We start from the raw sequence: 12120 nt of genomic DNA, 5'->3' as shown, positions 1-12120 counted from the left end.
GTAATTCCTTCAGTTCCTTGGAATCTATATTTAATGCTTTAACAATGGATGCAAACAAACTTTGTCGTCCATTTCTGTTAACGTTCGAAAGTTTTGATTACAATGTGCACAATTTCTTAGTTGATTATGGTGCATCTATAAACGCAACGCCTTCATTCGTAGTAAATAAAATCAATGAAAAATGAGATAAAATAGATGCATAGATCATTCAACTGGACAAGACTCTTTTCCATGCGATTGGTGAACTCAAAAATGTGCTTATTTTCTCATCATCTAACCAACGATTTCACCTGTTATGCTCTTAACCTGCAAGACGATACCAAATATACGAAGAAATATACCCAGAACATAGAACAATGAGCAATAACAACAAGTATTTTATTATTCCCAAAGAAATGTTTACTTGTCTCTTCGAGGGGGCAACCTCCAATAGAGCTGAGCTCGATTACAAAATAAGACACGATGCTCCTCGAAGGGAGTCTCTATCCTTTATATAGGATTCATACATGCAATACCATGGGGCGATACCATGGTTCTTATTAATACCATCCATCTAATACCATGGCCCATTTGCAACTAATTGTGGTCCCGTCATTAAATGCGGGTTAACCACTTACAATTATTAGTATGGGATTTATTGACTCTTTACTTAACTATAACTATGACTCGATCTTATTACATAAATAAGGGGGTTAGGGTGGGACCCTAACATGCCCTCCCCCATAAGAATAGCCTTGTCCTCAAGGCTGAAGCTGTGGAAGCTACTGAAGAATAGTGGTTGTTTCCCAGGTTGCATCTTCCGGAGAGGTGTCTTTCCACTTGACGAGGACTTCCTTGATCACGCGGCCACGCAGGTGCCATTCTCATGTGTTTAGGACCTGTTCAGGTTGGAGCTAGATTGACCCTTCTTCATCCATTTTAGGTAGACTAGTTTGAATTCTGCAATTGTTCCCAATCACTTTCTTGAGGCATGAGACATGGAAAACTGGATGGATTTTTGCAGTGGGTGGCAAAGCTAACTTGTAGGCAACTTCTCCAATGTGCTAAAATACTTGATATAGTCCGTATAATTTTGGAGATAGTTTCTGACAACCCTTGTCTTTGAGTGATGTTTTCTTATATGGTTGCAGCCTCAAAAATACCTGATCCGCTTCTTGAAATTGGCGTTCTGAGTGATGTTGATCTACTTGTTTCTTCATGTGGTTTTGAGCTTGATGAAGATTCTCTCGAAGATGGGCCAACATGGTTGTGCGATTCTGTAGGAGTTGATCCATTACTTGTACCTTCGAGCACCCCTTGATATAAGAAGTAAGGGAAGGAGGGAGTTGACCATAAACTACTTCATATGGAGTCATTTTGGTGGTGGCATGATGTTGTGGGGGAAAGTATCCAACTCGGAATGACCCTAACCCACTCTAAGGGTGACAGTTCCTTAGCAACAGCTGAAAGCAAAGCTATCTAAAGTTTCTTCTTTATGACATGCAAGAGATAAAAGGAAGAGATCCACTTACCGATGTCTTGCGCAAATGGTCGATCCAATCTCCTTTGCTTGCCGCTTGCTCCCAGATCCAAGTCTTTCCACGGGCCCAGCTACACGAGATCCTGCAAATAAGACAAGAAAAGGAAACTACAAGAGGCATGCATTCATAAATGATCTAAGGATTAGCATAAATCAAAAACGCAAGTAAGACAACACATCATTGAAACACATGCGAATAGAAGAACCTCAAATGCTTTATTAATATATGGAAGTAAGGTTCAGGCGGTGATACAACCATGAGAGGTCCAATCCAGCATCACCTTCCCGACGGAGAGAAATCTCTTCTTCACCTCCCTCAAGCAATCACCCAATGCTCACAACTGTAAACCAACAGCAATTCTTTGCACTAAATTCCGGCCTCCTAGATCCCATGGGATGAGATCCTTATATAGAGTTTTGGAGTGAAGATAAGTCAGCTTGATGTGTGACTTGTTGTCCTCTTCAACTCCAGTTGTTCTTCAGTTCTTCACTTGGAGTTTCTGTCTTCCACTTGGAGTTTTAGAAGCTCTTAACTCATCATTAGGCGAATCTTATCATCAAGTGTCTTTTTAGAAGCTTCCTGGGCACTGGCACTTTGAGAAAAAGATTCCTCCACATGTCCAAGTACGCCCAACGCAGGTAGCCTTTGTTCTACTTGCTATGCAACACAGGTAGCCTTTGTTGTACCTGCTATGCAGCGCAGATGCCTAGTGGAGCAGCTGCAATGATCCAAAACTGACCTGTTTTTGAGTGTTTTTCAGTGGAGAACTGACTTGCAGTGCTGTGGTTTGCTGACCTTGTTCCTTTAAGGGTAAGAACAAATTGTTTAGGGACTTTGGATCCCTTAGATTATTGACATTTCATGCTCTATGCTGTAAGGCACAAAAATTTCTATAACAGTTGCCCCCTAAAGTATGAGGTCGTTTATCGGGTGAAATGCTTTATTAGGAGGATCCGAAGTTCATTCAATCGCCGGGAGGTGACCTGTAACAAAATACAATACAATACATTATCTTTTCATACTTTCTTTTCATGATCTAGCTGATGCAGGCATTTCCCATGCTCAGCTTTATAAATACATTTGCCGTACATAAACAGACGATCGTCTGACAGTAGACTGATAATTCTCTGCTTTTAATTATCATCCTTTTAGTAGGATGACCATCTGCTACACATGTCTATGTTTTTATCTCCTGTATATATATCGCAGCCCGGATGGATGAAACTAGATCCGGGGTCTTCAAACTTCCGATCTTCACACTAAGTACAAGTCGATCCATGTGAGAATTTCTTGGAGTCGAACATGGAAAGACATCGCTTGATTACCAGTCAATAATGTAAACTGTTAACAAGCGCGAGAGGAATCACCGATAATGATGATGACCCTCAAGGTACTGCAGCACAATTCACGTGGCGTGAATATAGGATCTGACGTCGAACACCACGCAAAGTCTCCCGGTCGAAGGTCATTAATGTATACCTATCGCCGGAAGTGAGAAACTTGCCATTGAGGCATGCAAGCTTCAAAGTACTGAGGGGGTGTTCCTAGATCAACTTCTTGGATAGTGAGCTGATGTCGACAAGAAGCGATCCGTCAAAGGAGGGCCTTAATGAATCCCACATCAGTGACACGGAACGGAACTAGTGATGATGGTGAAAACGATCTGTGAAATATGATCCAGGGTGGCGGTCATGGAAGGATGAAAGATGATGTATGGTAGTGGATGGGACCCGGTTGACACTTTCTGAATGACATCTCTTGAACATATCTCGACACTGATTTGATGGATCGGTAGCATTACCCCATTTGGATGGTATGGCGAGACCATGGTGAAGGGACCGGTGAATGATAATAACCCAACCCGATATTTACGGAGGCAAAAGTGTCATGTTCAAGAGCGACTTGCTACCATTAAGCTTTGAGGTTCTTCCCAATTTTCCCCAGTCATTTCTGACCAGTACCTCTTTATTTTTGTCAAGCTTGAGGAGGATAACATATGCTTGTTCTATAACCTGCCCTTCGGGCAAGCCCATCGCTATGTTTTAACGAGCCTAACGATGGGGAAACTCGTTCTCGTCTAAAGACAAGTTTGTCGCTATCTAATATTTTTAACGAGCCCAGCGACAAAGACAACTCGGTCCTTTTCATTTTTAGAGAGTCTGAAAAGGGTACATAAAGTGGACTCCAGGGGTCCTTTTTCGTCATCTAATCCCTTAAGTCCGAAAAAGTATAAAACAATACAGAAGGGATGAATGTTCGATATCTTTATCGAGCCGAACCAGACAAGCGCTCGATCTTTTTGTGCAATAATCCCTCAGGTCCAAAAAGATTAAAATCTAGAGGAGGGATAGCTTTTCCAGTCCTTTTAACGAGCTGGAAGGCCAAAACTCGGCAAACTTTTCATTTTTTACGAGTCAGTGAAAAGAGCTCAAAGAAGACTCGTATTTTGAGGAACGAGTGATAAACAGGGATAGCAGCAGATTCCAGGTACAGGTTGGAATTTTCCAATCACGGCAGTATTACAAGGATGGCTAAATGGGATCACTCTTCGCAGCTGTTGCTCAAAATAGGTAAACAATCAAGTGGATGTGAATGATCAGCCAAAGGAAAAGTGGAGGTGACGGTGCACAAACACGACCAAGGCTTTTATGGCTAATGAATTTACGGTCTCAAATGGTTATTTACCGGTTCATTTTTTCTGAATGAGCTTGAACACTGGGGGGGAAGCCTGCTCACATGTGTGTTTATTTTTTAACGAGCATGAACCCTTGCGAAAACTGCTCGGTTTTGCGTTTATTTTTTAACGAGCATGAACTTTGCCAAAACTGCTCGTTTTTACCAGTCATAAAGTAGTAAGGTCTCATGGAAGATTCCTATTTTTTAAAGAGCTTCATCTTCCTGCGCTTTGACCCATACCCTCTTTTTATGCAAGCTGGGTATCGGCTAATCCTACGAGTTTAACAGGTTAGACCTACAGGTTTAAAGGGAGGACCTAAAAAACTAAAAACAAAATAGCCGCCCGTGCTTGCATTCCAAGAGGTTTGCATGCCCCCAGGTATAAAGTATAATTTCAAGGTTGCCCCTCCTCTCCTCCACTTCTGTTTTTCTTTGGGTGTTCTCATCTACTTGTCGTCTTGTCAGTCCTAATGTTAACGATACTTGTCTTCTCGTTATTTTTAGCGGGTCTTACGCGGTACTTGTCTTCTCGTCAGCCCAGTTTTTAACTGATCTTTGCGACAAGAGAAGAACACTTCTCAATAGACAAAACATTGGTGGGTTTGAGGGAGGCTTACCTCTTTCAGGTTACCCAAAGATTGGTTTTATTTGCTGGCGCAAAGAAAACTCTTTCTTCGGCGATGTCTATCATTAGGATACACAAAGATGGTTACAATTTGTTGCAGCAATAGAATCTCTTTCTTTGGAGGCTACCCCTACTTATCCTATAAAACATTTGTTTTAATGGGTGAGGCTTGCCTTTTATCCAAAGGTGGTTACTACTTGCTGCCGCAAACGGATCCCCTTCTTTGGCAGAGCCTACTTATTTAGACAAAGGTGAGTAACGGGCCCCCGTCCTCCCACATAACTTTAACAAAAGAATCTTTTTCCAGAACAACCCCATTCCTAACAGCCCCTTCTTCCGCATGAGAGCTCTTCTCGGCTCTTCTGTTTTACGAAGAAGAAGGAGGGGACGGGGTACGAACTAGTCATATTCTCCCGCGGAAATTCTACTTTACACCTAAGGTTTTTTCTGCCTCCAGAGCAGACCAGGATGCATGCCCCCTGGGCTCCTGCGTTCCTTTCCCGAATCACTCGCATTCATCAGGAAGAAGAACCGGGGGAAGAGACCTTTCTTGATCGAAAAGACCATTGAGGATAGGTATGTGACTATTCGCGATGCATGATCCTGGAAATGAAAGTTGGTCTACGAGCTTGACCATTCTTCCTTCGTGTGGAAAACACATTATTCGAAAGAATGAGGAGACTATTGCTTCCATGCAATATATGTAGTCTCGTCCAAGGAGTAGGTTATAATCCAAGGGTCCTTGGATGACCATCAAATTCATCTTGACGGCCTTCCCCTTCAAGGTAATAGGCACATTAGGTAGAATCCCTAATGGTCGACTGGTTCCCCTGTCAAAACCCGAGAGACGCCTTGTCTCGGGAAAAAGCGCCGGGCAACCCAGTGCTTTCCAAGCAATAGAGGACAGGATACTCACAGATGCCCCTTCATCAATGATATTTCCAGCCATCACCATTTTGTATATTTGGACTATAATTCTAAATGGTATACTGGCTGGTAACCGGGGTCTGCCTAGTTGGTTCCAATCAAAGGACACAACTAGGTTGCTTGGTGGTGGGACCGAATATACGGCCGGATATGATCCTGACGATGCTCCTTCCTGCGATAAAGGAGTGGGCGCTTTGCCCAGATGCTCATCAGAATCGGAGTTGACGAAAAGAATATGGACGGTGTCATCCTTATTCTCTTCGGCGGGGGTGTCAACTGAAGATGAATCCTCAGTGACTGTGGTGTTTGAAGATGAAACTTCTGAAGGGAGAACCGGGTCAACTGCCGTTTCGACCTTTGGACTTTCGTCCAGTCCGGATTCAGTAGGTTCAGTTTCAGTGACTGACACTTTAGCTGGCCCTCTAAGCAAGACATCTGTATTTTCGACCAACGAAGGACCTGGCGCGAGTTTTTGATATCCAGGAGGAAGTAGCACCGGTGCCACCGATTGATCTTCCAAAACTCTCTTTGCCTCGTCTAAAAAGGGACAACGGCGAAGGGTGTGATCGCCTTCACACAGTTCGCAGGGGAATCTCATCCCTCTTCGTCGTCTGTGACCTTCACTTTCGTTGGTCGACGGTAAGCATTCAACCTGGTTGTCAGAGGTTGACGCTTTCGAATCGTGCAAACAAGGGGACCAGTCCCTTAGTATCCGGGGAATACTGGGACAATCACGGTGGAGGTGGTCTCCTCTACATATGACACATGGCGATTTGGGCCCGGTCCGTGCTGTGTGTGGGTTTTCGTTAGATGCCTTTTGCTTGCCCCCAGGCGCCTTTGGCTCCTTTTGCTTCTTTTCTTTCTTCTTCTTTTCCTTCTTCTTTTCTATGGGAGCTCCGCTTTTGGCGGCTTGACCTTTCGAAGAAGAAGGATCGGAGGAAGGCTCACAAGAAGTGGAAGGCTAGAGGGTAGCTTTAGACTGGTCTAACTGTTGAATCGACTGTTCAGGAACCGTGGTGGTCTGAACTACAGCGGTTGAGAATAGCCAAATTGGCAGGCCAATTGTCAGTCCTGGAAGCGACAATGTGGCCGTGTGGGGCGCACCAACTTCTCCCCAAGAGGAGAAAGGGCTAGGGGTCCCATGCTGTGGAATCCCTTGGTTGGTGTGTTCCATGTTCTCAACCTTAAGATCAACGTAGGAATTAGGGGTGATTATGTTCCGTTTAGAATGAATTTTATATGACAACGCTTTTTAAGACACAACTTGCTTTTTCACTTTTTAAGAGTCGAGAAAAAGCTAAAGATGACTCTAGTCTCCTTCGATGTATTAACGAGCCCGAAGTGACAAATGCTCGGATGGACTTTTTCAGTTATAGAGTTTGAAAAAGGCCAAAAGAAACTACTCTGGAGTTCTAGGCAAGGGTGTGCCAAACCTTTCGCGAAACCACAGAATACGTTTTACGGTACGAGTGGTCGATCTTCGTGAATGCTGTGTTCACTGCATCGCGATCAGTAGGGCGGCCGACACAGCTTCCTATGGATAAAGCCTTTGTTCCTATAGGGGTCCCCCAATATACGCGACGGTACGCGGGGGCACAAGTCCGTATTAGTGCTATCGTCCCTCAGGAGGAATCACCCACCTTCGTAGAGATCAACAGTCACTATGTTTAATGACGCCGGTTCACGTCTCTACCTAGACCTCTACTATGTTTCGTTATGTTTCAAAGCGTTGTTAGATAAATTCAGTTCTTTTTAGGTTGATCTTGCTTAGCAGTTTGCCTTTACGGATCACCACGTGATGTATGATACAACTTCTAAATGCAGTCTAAGAATGATAAGCAAGCTTTTTTCAATTCTTTCAACTTATGAAAACCTTAACTACTGAAGGAAAAGAAAGACATCATCTTTTCAAACAGATCATAGAGCACACACTGATGCACTTTTCCTAAATCGACATGCAAACTGTCAAAATGCACATGCACAATGCAAGTATTTCTTTTCTTCTTCCTTAATGTTGATGTATTACAAAAAGAAAGCTGTTGTATAATTTCGAATTCAATTTCAAGCGAACGCAACAAGTGTTTGTCCAACAATCAAAAGAACACCTTAAGATTCACTCGTTTCAACACAAGAAATACTGAAATTCGAACCATATAACGAAAGCAAATGCTCAAGCAGCTATGAACAGCAATAAACTAACTCTTAGAATCACAACGACACTTTCTCACAGGTCTAGATTCAAGAGGTCATAGCAAGACTAGTTCACTTTCGCTATGGGAAAATGTGAATGACAGCAAGAAATACAATAAGAACAATCACGGTTTCTTCATACAACTGAGGAAGAATGAAGGCAAAGAGAAGTGGTTTCAGCTGGGTATACAGGTTGACAACAGGCTGCAAAAACAATACTGAAAACTGGGCAACAGACAGTGGGGAATCCCAGTTGCACAAGGCAAAACTGGATCAGCGCAGGTGCTGCACTGTCAATCTGAGATGCAGTGCAGGTAGCCCCTTCGGGACCTACGTTGCAGTGCAGGTAGCCTTTGTGGCAGCTGCACTGATGAGACAAGTCACGTCTCCCTCAGATTCCGGGTCACAGTTTGCTAAAAAATGAGCGGTTTTTGGCCAAATCAGAGGCTGTCAGTCAAGTATACACTAGAGGATGATTAAAGGAAGATGAACAATATCACAAAGAGCTAAAAAGAGTCCTTGTGGATCTGCTCTTCGAATCATAAACAGGCCCAACACTGGGCTAGAGTAGCTGCCCTCTACTTTGCATTCGAAGGACTCGCATGCAGTTCGATTCGGTACTGTTGTTTAAGAAATGAATAGCAAGAAACACAAGCTACCAACAAGACACGCTCCCCAGCGGAGTCGCCAGTCTGTTGTGGGGGAAAGTATCCAACTCGGAATGACCCTAACCCACTCTAAGGGTGACAGTTCCTTAGCAACAGCTGAAAGCAAAGCTATCTAAAGTTTCTTCTTTATGACATGCAAGAGATAAAAGGAAGAGATCCACTTACCGATGTCTTGCGCAAATGGTCGATCCAATCTCCTTTGCTTGCCGCTTGTTCCCAGATCCAAGTCTTTCCACGGGCCCAGCTACACGAGATCCTGCAAATAAGACAAGAAAAGGAAACTACAAGAGGCATGCATTCATAAATGATCTAAGGATTAGCATAAATCAAAAACGCAAGTAAGACAACACATCATTGAAACACATGCGAATAGAAGAACCTCAAATGCTTTATTAATATATGGAAGTAAGGTTCAGGCGGTGATACAACCATGAGAGGTCCAATCCAGCATCACCTTCCCGACGGAGAGAAATCTCTTCTTCACCTCCCTCAAGCAATCAGCCAATGCTCACAACTGTAAACCAACAGCAATTCTTTGCACTAAATTCCGGCCTCCTAGATCCCATGGGATGAGATCCTTATATAGAGTTTTGGAGTGAAGATAAGTCAGCTTGATGTGTGACTTGTTGTCCTCTTCAACTCCAGTTGTTCTTCAGTTCTTCACTTGGAGTTTCTGTCTTCCACTTGGAGTTTTAGAAGCTCTTAACTCATCATTAGGCGAGTCTTATCATCAAGTGTCTTTTTAGAAGCTTCCTGGGCACTGGCACTTTGAGAAAAAGATTCCTCCACATGTCCAAGTACGCCCAACGTAGGTAGCCTTTGTTCTACTTGCTATGCAACGCAGGTAGCCTTTGTTGTACCTGCTATGCAGTGCAGATGCCTAGTGGAGCAGCTGCAATGATCCAAAACTGACCTGTTTTTGAGTGTTTTTCAGTGGAGAACTGACTTGCAGTGCTGTGGTTTGCTGACCTTGTTCCTTTAAGGGTAAGAACAACTTGTTTAGGGACTTTGGATCCCTTAGATTATTGACATTTCATGCTTTATGCTGTAAGGCACGAAAATGTCTATAACACATGATAGTTGGTGTTATACCACCATTCAGATAGAGGTACCACTATACCCAGAGATGTTTCTTTTCAGAAGTGAAACACCTAAGGTAGGTTTCTAGACATTTGTTGACTACTTCAGTTTGTGGATGATAGAAAGTACTAAGTCGTAGTTGGGTACTTTCTAGCTGGAAGAGTTCCTGCCAAAAGTCACTGGTGAAGACCAGGTCACGATCAAACACAATGGAAGTGGGCATGCCATGCAATTTGAAGATCTGATCCATCAAAGATTGAGCGACCAAAGTTGGTGTAAAAGGGTGGGGTAGGGCGCAAAAATGAGCATACTTAGAAAGTCTGTCCACAACCACCATGATGACTAACTTGTTTCCTGACTTTGGAAGACCCGTAATGAAATCCATAGAAACCTATATCCATGTTGATGCCGGGATGGGAAATGGTTGTAATGTTCCTGGTGATTTGACTATTTCTCCTTTGTGGTGCTAACAGACATCACATTCAGCTACAAAAGTAAGAATGTCCTTTTTCATGCCTCTCCAAAAAAATGATCTTCGAGTGCAAGCATACGTCTTCTAAAAGCCTGAATTCCCTGTAGTGGGAGATGAGTGCAACTCCACCAAAATGCAGCTTTTGGTGGATGTTGGTGAGACTACGATTTTGTCCTTGTAGCGAAGAATCTCATCTTGCCACGAGTAGCCATCTGTGGAATTTGGATCCGCCTCCAATTGAGTAATGAGTTGGGAGAGCCAAGGATGTGAAAACACTTCCTTGCGAGCCTCTTCAAGCCATTCTGTAATGGGAAGGGAAATTGCGAGCAGGGTACTTTTCTCCTCAAATTGGAGGGATAATGCATCTGCTACAATATTTTCGTGCCCTTTCTTGCAAATTATCTCATAATCATATCCTAGTATTTTAGCGAGCCATTTATTTTGTTGTGGTGAGGATGGGCATTGCTCCAAAAAATATCTAACGCTTTGATGATCTGTGCTGATTTGGAAACGTCACCCCAATAAGTATGGTTGCAAGGTATCTACTGCATGTAAGATGGCCATCATCTCCTTCTCATAGGTAGACTATCCCAGATTCTTCCCACTTAGTTGTTGGCTTGTGAAGGCCAAGGGTCAACCTTCTTGCGTTAAGACTGTCCCAATACCCGTACCCGAAGCATCACATTCAATGACAAAATATTTGGTGAAGTCGGGTAGTGCTAAGACTGGAGTGGAACACATGGCATTTTTGAGAGCTGTAAAGGCCTATTGTGCTTCATCATTCTAGAGGAATGAATTTTTCTTGAGGAGTTGAGTGAGGGGCCTCACAATGCGACCATAATTGTGGACAAATTTGCGATAGTAGCCTGTGAGACCCAAAAATCCTCTTAGGCTCTTCAAGGTCTTAGGTTGAGGCCAATTCTGCATTGCCTAGATCTTTTTGGGGTCCACCCAGACACCTTCACGCCCCACAATGTGGCCCAGATACTCAACTTCTTCCATGCCAAAAGAACACCTTCACGCCCCACAAATAATTTATGCTTGTGGAGCAGTTGCAAGAGCAGATCTACATGCTGAAGATGTGCAGCCCAAGTGCGACTGTAGATGAGGATGTCATCAAAGAAAACAAGGACAAATTTTTTGAGATATGGTTTGAGCAGGTGGTTCATAAGGCTCTGAAAAGTGGATGGGGCATTACAAAGACTGAATGGCATGACAAGGAAATCATAATGGCCTTCATGAGTTCGAAAAGCAGTCTTTGGAATGTCGACTTCTTTCATGCGAATTTGGAGGTAGCCTGAGCGAAGATCAAGCTTAGTGAAGAATTGAGCCCCATTTAGTTCATCCAACAAATCATCGACAACTGGTATGGGAAATTTATCTTTGACTGTCGACTTATTAAGGGCCCTGAAATCTGGACACATACGCCATTCCCCATATTTCTTGAGCACCATGACCATCGGTGATGAATAAGGACTAATGCTGGGACGAATGACGTCTGCTTCAAAAAGTTCCCTGATTATTTTTTCTATTTCATTCTTTTGGGTGAACGGATATCTATATGGGTGCACATTGGGTGGTTGGGCCCCTGGGACCAAAGTGATGCTATGATCATGTTCCCCTTTGGAGGGTGGAAGCTCATGAGGCTTGTTAAAGACTAGCAGATGGTTATTTAAGATCTGTTGCATCTCAGGATGAATCTGAAGAGAATTGGGTTCGAAGGCATGGATGGAATTAAATGGAGCTATAACTCCATGGTGCCCCTTTTTTAACAATTTTTCCATTCAATGTGAGCTGATGATAGAGGGAGCTCCCACCTGGAGTCCACAGAGGGTATGTGTGTGGTTGTTTTGCTTAAAGCTCATATATAACTCCTGGAAATCCATTGTGATTGGGCCAAGTGTGCAAAGCCATTTAGTACCTAGGACAATTTTGCACCCTCCGATGTGTATGGAAAACATG

This window comes from Pinus tabuliformis, chromosome 6 (genome assembly GCF_031772625.1).
Source record: "Pinus tabuliformis cultivar Carrire ecotype Pingquan chromosome 6, CPIR1, whole genome shotgun sequence".
NCBI lineage: Eukaryota > Viridiplantae > Streptophyta > Pinopsida > Pinales > Pinaceae > Pinus > Pinus tabuliformis.
The sequence above is the reverse complement of the archived record's forward strand: the minus strand, read 5'-3'. Positions refer to the sequence as shown.